This window comes from Erithacus rubecula (assembly GCF_903797595.1).
Source record: "Erithacus rubecula genome assembly, contig: scaffold_215_arrow_ctg1, whole genome shotgun sequence".
Classification (NCBI taxonomy): Eukaryota; Metazoa; Chordata; class Aves; order Passeriformes; family Muscicapidae; genus Erithacus; species Erithacus rubecula.
The window spans coordinates 150766-159644 of NW_027636100.1; positions in this window are offsets into that span (position 1 = coordinate 150766).

The following is an 8879-nucleotide window of genomic DNA, read 5'->3' on the forward strand; positions in this document are numbered from 1 at the left end:
CTTTGACAGCATCTTTTTCCTTCGTCCAAATGGGGAAATGCAGAGCCTAGAAGCATCCCTCTATGCTCAGGTAAATGCTGGGTGAAGTGGAGGAGTTTCCAGTCCCTCTGGGCTCCTGGCCACCCCATGCTGCCTTAGGAACACAGATCCAGGGCAGGCCATGGTCTCAGCTTCCCTTTCCTACCCTCATTCCATCATCCCTTGCCAGGCTCCAGCCACATCCAGCAATGCTGGCTGCTCTGCCCCCAGCACAAAACCTGCTCCTGTGTCCCTCCCCTCACACTGGGAGTTCAGATCAGTCTTCTGGCGGTGGGAGGGACAGCAGAATCACAGCCACTGCTCTCTGTCACCCTTGCAGACCCTGCATGCTATGGACACCATGCTGGAGGTGATGGTGCTCAGCTCTCCTGCCTCCAAAACCAGAGAGATGCTGCAGGACATTTTGGAGGTCAGGCCTGTGCAGAGAGAGGGGGGTCAGAGGCTGTTCCTCTCTCTGTAGGGGAAGGAGCCCAGGGTTGTGTCCTGTCTTTTCCTGGCTCTTGTCCTAGCCAGAACCAGGACATCCCCCAGGGCATAAGGAAGACTGGAGGGACAGAGCAAGTGTGTCTCAGGAGCAGGGCTGAGCTGCTGCTGCTGCTGGAGTGGGAGTCTGCTTGTGGGGCTCACCTGCAGCTGCTCTCTTCCCAGGTTCTGTTGGACTACTTGTTCTTTGACACAGTGGCAGTGCAGGAGAGGGTCATGGGCAGGGTTAGGCTGCTGAGCCATTTGCTGGCCGACACTTCCTCTCTGCAGGTAAGGACCTGCTACCCTCCAGCCAGGCCATCCCTGTGCCCTGGTGGAGCCTCAAATGCCTCCAGGATGAGCTGCCCACCCTCAGCTCCTCTCTTCTGCCTGCTTCCTCCAGGCTGGTCAAAATGAGAACAGCGGTGCTGCCAGCAGACAGATCCAGATCCCAGTCCTTGGGAAGCTGCTGGGCCATCTGTTTTTCAAGTTGTTCAGGACAGAAGAAACCAGCTTGATGGCACTGGACAGTCTCTGCTCCCTCTTCACATTCCTCTCTGTGCAGAAATGTAAGAGAAGCTGTGGTGGGCTGCATCCCCATGTGGCCACATCCCCAGATACACCTGCTTGTCTTTCTGGGCCTTGCAACGGCCCCTTGTTGTGCTTGGGGCAGGTGCCACCATGTCCCCAGTGGTGCTGTCCCCTCTCTTTAGGTGCCACACTGCTACAGGGTCATGTCCAGCCCCCAGCATACTGGGAATCTGAGATCACCTCCTTGCTGAATATGCCCACCACCAGGAGAGTTCAGGTAAGGAGCCCTCTCCCTTGCTGAGCCTGGCATCTGTGGCATCAGCAGGGGATTTGTGTGTGCAAGGGGGCACAGTCCCAGTGGGGCTGTCCCTGATGAGAGGGTTCCTACTGTTGCTGAGCAGGGAACTGTGGTGTCCAGGCAGCAGCAGCAGCAGCAGCAGCAGCAGCTCCCCAGCCCTGCTGGCCACCAGCGAGCCCTGGGTCTCTGCAGGGGCTGCACCCCATGCCTGAGAGCCCAGCCCTCCTCCCTGCCCCGGGGCCATCCTCATCCTCCCCTGCACAGGGACCGTGGGCACTGCTGCCAGCTTTCCTGTGGCCACTGTCGCCAGCACTGCCCAGCACCTCTGGCCGGGGCTGCTGGCACTGCCCAGCCAAGCAGCACCTCGGGGCACTGGCTGGCACTGGCCTCTGATCCCTTCCTTCCTGCCACAGGCCTTTGGGAGACACCTCAGGCCTGCTGAGAGGACAGGCGTCGTCCTTGCAGCCATCGAGATCTTGGGACGCTCCAGCCTCCTCAAGAAGAATGCTCCAGTGGAGTTTCTGGAGGTGGCCATGGAATCCCCTGAGCTGTGGCTGATGGATGTAAGTGGCCTGTGTGGATTGCCCTGCCCTTGAGCCCTGTCTGGTTCCTGCCTCCTTCCCTCCCAAAGCCAGGTGTGTGAGGCTGCTGAAGCCACCTTGAGGCAGCAGAGAGGGTGTTAGGGTCCTGCAACGACACCCAAATAAAATCAGGATCTGGTCATTAAAAGATGCCCCCAAGTGTTCTCAATGTGCCACTTTTATCTGTCCAAGTCCTGGATAGCCACAAGGCATCTGTGCTGTTGACACAACTTGGGCTGGCCTTCTGTAAGCAGTTGCTTCCTTCTCCCAAAAATCCCAAAGGATTTTTTGTCCAGACAGGTAACCCAGACCTGCCTCACCAGGTGTGGGGTCTTGCTGTGGTTGCTGTCTGTGCTTTTCCCTCAGTCTGCACAGTGGCATTTTGTCCTGTGTGCTAATTCCAGACCTCTGCTCAGGCCTGGAATTAATGCCTTCCTTTTTGAAATCTGCACCCTGTGTGGTGGCTTATCTTATGTGAACTTCCTTCTTTAGCAGTGCTTTGAGGTGAGCTAACTGTGTCCTTTAAGTCATGACAGAGGGATGGGCAGGGCAGCCCAAGACACAGCTGCACTGCAGTGGCAGCACCAGCCTCACCTGTGTTCCCTGCAGGTGCCAAAGATTGTGAGACACCTCTTTGAGTACTGTGATGAGAAAAACACAACAACCACTCACAGCTTTCACTCACTGCTTGCCCTGATGGTGAATAAGTGGCCTGGGCAGGTCATTGCGACAGCTCTGGAGATTGCCCCAATATTCAGGTACTGGCCCTGAGAGCCCAGAGAGCTTGTTCCCTGAGGGGAGAGGCACCTGAGATTCTCTGGCTGCAAGACCCAAGGAACGCTGCAGGGCCCCAAAAGGGAGCAGGGCCCTCCATCCTACCACGCTTGCCAGCCCAGGCCCACAGCAGCCAAAGCTGGCCAGGCAGCCCAGAGCCAGCTCGCTGCTCCCAGCCCCATGGGGAACACCCTGTCAGCTGTGCCCACCTGCCCGGGCAGGGTCCCTGGGCACCCAAGCCCTGCAGGGCTGGCCCAGGCTGTGCTACAGTGGCCGGGGCAACCCTGCTGACAGCGCTCTGCCTTGCAGTGACAAAGTCTATCTGTGGAAGGTGATGTTCTCTGTGCGCCAGACCCTGGAGAAGGTTTTGAACGAGCTGCATATCCAACTGCAGGACTGGCATAAGAACACCTTCACTCGACAGCAGAAATCCTGCCTTACTTTCTTGTCTGTGAGTCATCTGGTAAAGCCCACGTGCCCTTGCCTGCAGTTGTGCCAGGGGAGCCCTGCCACCTCTGCCCCTGCTCTTTTCTGCTTTCTTCCAGTTGCTGGCCTATGGTGATGTTCTGGACGACAAAGTGCGTCCACTGTACAAAAACTTGAGTCTTCGGAGCTCTCCAAGAAGGGAAATGGTCTCTCTGGTGCTCAGGGCCCTGGTAACGCTGTCGGAGAGAGCTGAGACGGTGAGCAGGCTGCAGTCAGGGACAGATGTGGCACCTGGAGTCTGAGGTCTCAAGGAAGGTGCTGGTTTGGCCTGCGCTGTGAGTCAGGTGCTGGGTTGACTGCTCCAGATGCCCTGCCTGCCATGGTGTGGCCTGGTGGCTGCCTAGGGACCGAAGAACCACTGAAGTTCTCACGGAATGGAAACTGTCTTTTTCATAGGCAAGAATAATGAAGGGCCTCCTGCCCGAGCTGCTGAAATTCTTTTGGGATCGGTCTTGGGACATTTCAGTGATGGCCATGGACACCTGCCGAAATGTGCTGGGAGAGCTGAAGAAGAGTGAGGCCAGCCCCATGGCTGTGAAGATGGTGCATAGTCTCTTGCACCTCTTTGATGCGGTAAGGCTGATGTGGGAGCCTGAGCCCCACAGCGGGACCCTGGGCAATGCCAGCTGCTCTGCAGCCCAGCCCTGGAGCAGCACTGGGAGCAGGTCCCGCTCCCCTGGGCTCTCCTGGGATGGGTTCTGGGCCTTGCAGCCCAGAGCTGCTGCTGCCCGCTCTGGGCTGGGACCCGCAGCATCGCCCCTCGCCTCAGCCAGCTCAGCTCAGCCCCTGCTGGCCGCGGGCAGGGAGCTGCTGTGTGCGAAGCTCAGCTTTCCTCCTTCCACCAGGACGAAGAGTGTGTACAGGAGCGCTCCATCTGCCTCTTCAGAGACCTGCTGGGCAAAACAGTGTGGAGGGACAAGAAGGCCATGAGAAGAAACTCATGGAAGGCCCTGGTCCGGCTCGTCCTTCACATGAGTGACCAGGCCCCCAGTGTGGCCAAGGTACTGATATCCAGGCTGGGCAGTGACCCAGAGAGGGGCGGCTGACACCCCCAGGGGATCCTGGGCACTGGGGTGAGGCCTCCTTCCACAGGCCCTGGTGCCACCTCCCAGCCTCTGTCCTGCAGGCCTCCAGGGAAGCCATCCTGGCTATAGCAGAGCTCCTCAAATGGAAAGAGCTGAAGCACCTGGTGCAGACAGAGCAGACATGGAGGATGGGCGAGTGCTTGGTGAGGATGAGCCCCAGGCTGGGTGAGGACTGCCCACCACACCATGCTGGGGCTGTGAGCTCTGCAGCTGGGCCTGTCCTGGGCCCAAAGCCTGGAGCTGCACCCTTGCCCCTGTCTCAAGAACAGCAGCCTCCTCCAGGCCCATGTCCCTCCATGGCCCCAGCATGAGGGAGGGCTCTGGGGCACAGGGTGCTGGCAGGAGGGGCTGCTCTGGCCAGCTGGGAGCCTCCTAGAAATGCCCACACCCCTGTGCTCTCCCCAGCTGGCCAAGGACAGCAGCAGGGCTGAACAGTTTGTGTGGGACAGCCAGCCCTACCTGCTGAGCCCCCAGGCCCCCATGCGAGAGGCGGCCCTCAGGCTCATTGGTGAGTCCCAGTCCCCAGGGTCCCTCTTGGGGCAGCCTGGCCCTGTCCCCCCAGCCCTGGGGCTGCCACGGGCAGGGCTTGGCCTCCCTGTGCCTGCTGTGAGTGGCTTTGGTGGCCGCCTTGCCCAGTGCCACCCCCGGGCTGCTGAGGGGCTCAGGCAGGGCCAGGGGCCACGCTGCTGGATGTACCCTGGGGAGCAGGGGCTGATGGAGCTCTGTGCCCAGGGCTGGCTGCACGGCACCTGAGAGAGCAGAGTGAGGACACCCTGGCTGATGTCATCTTGAGTGAGTGGGGAGCCAGGGCCTGGGGGAGCTGAGGGGTTTCTGCACATACAGGGGCTCATCTGGGCTCTCTTTGTGTTGCAGAGCTTGACGCACTGCAAGCAAGAGAGATGGATGCCTCCATCTGTTGCCTGGCAGCTCAGACCAGCTTGATCCTGAAGTTTCTCAAAAAGCAGCAAAGATCAAGATTCTCCCTGCGCACGCTGTGCTGCTGGCGCCACTGAGCAGAGAGGGACCTTCACATAAGGCTTGTCAGGGACACAAACTCAAACACCTGCTGAATCCTGAGGTGTGAAAGGATGCCCTGGCTTTCTAAGCTTCTTCTCAACGTGCAGCCCAGCATTCCTGTGACTGCTGACTCCACCATTGCCCTGACAGTAGAGGCCCATTCCCCATAGCCCCTGAGCATGGTGTGAGGTGGTCTAGAATAACCCTGGGGTCATGGCCAGTCCCCTCCTGGCTCCTTCTCTGAGGCTGAGCTGCCCACCCTCAGCCCTTCTGCTCTCCTGCCGGCCTCCCCCAGGCTGGTCCAAATAAGGACTGAGGTGTTGCCTGTGGAGAGATCCAGATCCCAGTCCTGGGGAAGCCACTGGGCCATCTTTTCAAGTCATTCAGGACAGAAATGACTGCTTTATGGATAGCCTCTGCACCCACTTCATCTGTCAGCAGGAAGGTAAGAGAAGCTGTGCTGGGCTGCATCCCTGCTCACAGCCACGTCCCCGATGCTCCTCGTCCTGGGCCTTGTGATGGCCCCTTGTGTGCAGACACGGGGGCTCACATGGGTTCTGCTTCTTCCACAGAATTTGAAAGATTGCAGGCCAGAGAGAAGGATCCTGGGTGCTCAGACCTGTGTATCTAAAATCCTAAGAGAGAAGTCAGTGTGGCTGGATCCAAGCCCCGCCACAGTCCCTTCTGAACCATATTTAATTCTAGAACCTGAATTACTTTATATATATATAATTTATACTAGTAAACAAAATGTATAAATTACATTGATATACAATTACATATAATTATATGAGTAAATAATATATTATTTCATGTATATATGTGGGAGTCCAGGGTTTTTCCCTGGCTCCTTTGGGGGTGCAAAAACCCCCCTGGCAGACCCCTCAGAGACCCCTGAGTGCTGCCCAGGAGCTGCAGGGGCTGGATTTGGCTCCTTGGGAGAATCTGCCCACATTGAGAGAAGAGACACAGAAAATAATGATGAGTAGAGTGTAAATTAGAATGTTAGAACGTAGATATATAGGTTTTCTTGAATGTTTATTACAAGGGACACATGGCGAAGATGGAGAATTTGGGGGGTGGACACCTTTTCCTCCTTCTTCTCCATGTCATCCATGTTGGGTGACACGTTGGCACTCTTGGATTGGTTGGGGTCAGGGCTGGACCATTTAATAAAATTGTATTGTATTGGTAAAATTTTGTAAACACGTAATACGTAGTACAAACTATATAAGATAAGCCCTGCCTTGACCAGGCAGATTCCACCATGGATGCCAGGCTGAGCAGACCCTGCTGGCCAGGCAAAAAGTCCCAGAGATAAGAAATAATAAACAATCCTTGGGAAAAGAGAAAACCGTCTCCAGCAGTCTCTCTTCGGCGGCTTCGGGGAAAACCAGGGTTGGAACCACCCTTCGTGTCCCTCTGGGGTGATCTCGGGGCAGAGGAGGAACCCCAGATTGGGACAGCCTCTGCAAACCACACAATGCCCCTTGTGTAAGAAGGGGAACTGGAATTCACCAGCCTCAGTGTCCTGCCAGCTCAGCCAGGCCCACTGGAACATTGGGGTCCACGACCACCAGGGACCACCAGAGAGACCCCCAGGACAGAAGAACACACAGGGAGGGGAAATATGTCAATGAATTTGGGGAAATTATTATCATATGTGTGTTTAATCCAGGACAATCAATAAATATGTTTTCAAAGGATATAAACAAAATATATACAGAAACTTTCCTGTACTCAGCATGCACAGTTTTGGGAAGAGCTGTCTCTGTGTGTATTCAGCCAAATAAAGAATGCTCCTTTTCAATGCTGCATTGGTGTTAAGGAGTTTGTTAGTTTCCTAAATTTTTGGTAACACTCCCATACCCAGGGAATGCTCTGTCTCCTGATGTTCACAGAGAAGGGCTGGTGGGAGATGTGGAGGTCAGAGGCTGTCTGGGGTACAGTGACCATGAAATAATCGAGTCTTCAATATTCTGTGAAAGAAGGAGAGGCATCAATAAAATTTCTAAACTGGAAATACAGAGAGCAGATTTTGGCCTGTTCAGCATACAGATTTGGAGAGCTCCAAATGAGGTACTGACTTTAAGAGGAACAGTCCTTAAGAACAAAGGGCTCTGGGAAAGATGGACACACTTCAGTAAAGAGATTCTGAAGGAGCAGGAGCAGCCTGTTGCAACAGCACATCCTCAGCAGGGTAAAACTGACCTGTCTCACGATGGTCTCAACACAGCTCATGTTCCCTATTAGAGGGTGAACAATGCAAGGCCTGGTGAATTGTGCTGCACAGGGATAGGCAGAGGCGACATGGAGGATGTTTCCCTAGTGAGAGAAGTGCCGAGCGGGGAGGGGGCGGCCGTGGCAGGGCAGGTTTTAGCGGCTCAGGGAAGCGATGCAGCGAGCGTGGGAGAAACTGCTGCCGCCCATGGCCGGGGCCAGCGGCTTTGGCCAGTGCCAGCCACGGGGGTCACGGGCCAGGGGCGGGGGCGAGGCCCGCACCTCTCACTCACCCCTAACCCCTGCACCGGTGTGGTGGATAGAAATGGTGATATAAAGTTGTATGGGATTGTTTTAGTTATTTACTGTTCAGGATGTTAAATGAAATGAGAAATGGTAGAAGATGTTCAGTTAACGTTGCAAACTGGTGAGAGAAGTTATTTAAAAGTTACTTACTGTTTAGAAATATACCTTTGTATTCCTCCACAATGTTGTAATACCTTTGTATTCCTCCACAATGTTGTACCATCTTACTTCCGCCCTTCTCCCTCCCCACTTCCGTTGGTTTCCCTTCCCTTTCCGCCCTTACTCTGGCCCCACTTCCGGCCGCCTGCTGCCACGGCCTGTCATTCAAACCGCTCCGCCCAATATGCAAACAACAAGCCTTCCCAAGTGGACCCTGCAAGAAGCGGAAGTCCCAGCCTGTATAAAACCTCAAGAAACTGAAGAAATACAACATTGAATTAGAAAGCCACTGATTGCCAGCCATTAAGGATTCCCCCAGCCATCAGAGAAAGACCTTTTTTTTCAATTCACTACAACCGAAGAAGTAGTGAGCCAAAGAGACACCCCTGGACAGAACAAACCATCAGTGAGGATCTGTGCTTGCGTGAGAGGCTGGGCAGCCTAGGACCCGACCACAGATCCTGGCAGCGGACAGCGGCAGCAGGCGGCGGCCTTCTCCCACAGCCCCGATAAATAAAAGAGCTGTTTATCAATAAAGGCTTCGGCCCAAATTTATTTATTACAGCTCCAAAGAGTGTTTTGCTGTGGGTCTACAGTGGGGAGTATTACGGTCTCGTTGTCTGATGCCAGGGCACTGTTGCCTTTAGTGAAGGTGTCATTTACTTTAGGCAAATCACTAATTACCGGGTTTGGGCCTATGGCCTGATAGTCATGGGGAAAGGGTTCCTTTTTAATGAGTATTAGTCTTTCTTTATGGGTGCCTGGTTTCCAATACTGCACTCCTCAAGTCCTCCCAATCACCCACCCAGGGTCCTGTGGGTTTGTTAGTTTTAATAAATGAAGTAACAAGTACTACTTTCAAGTACTCTACCACTATAGGAATGCTTAGGTTTTTGGCAGCCTGGGGAGCCTTATGTCACT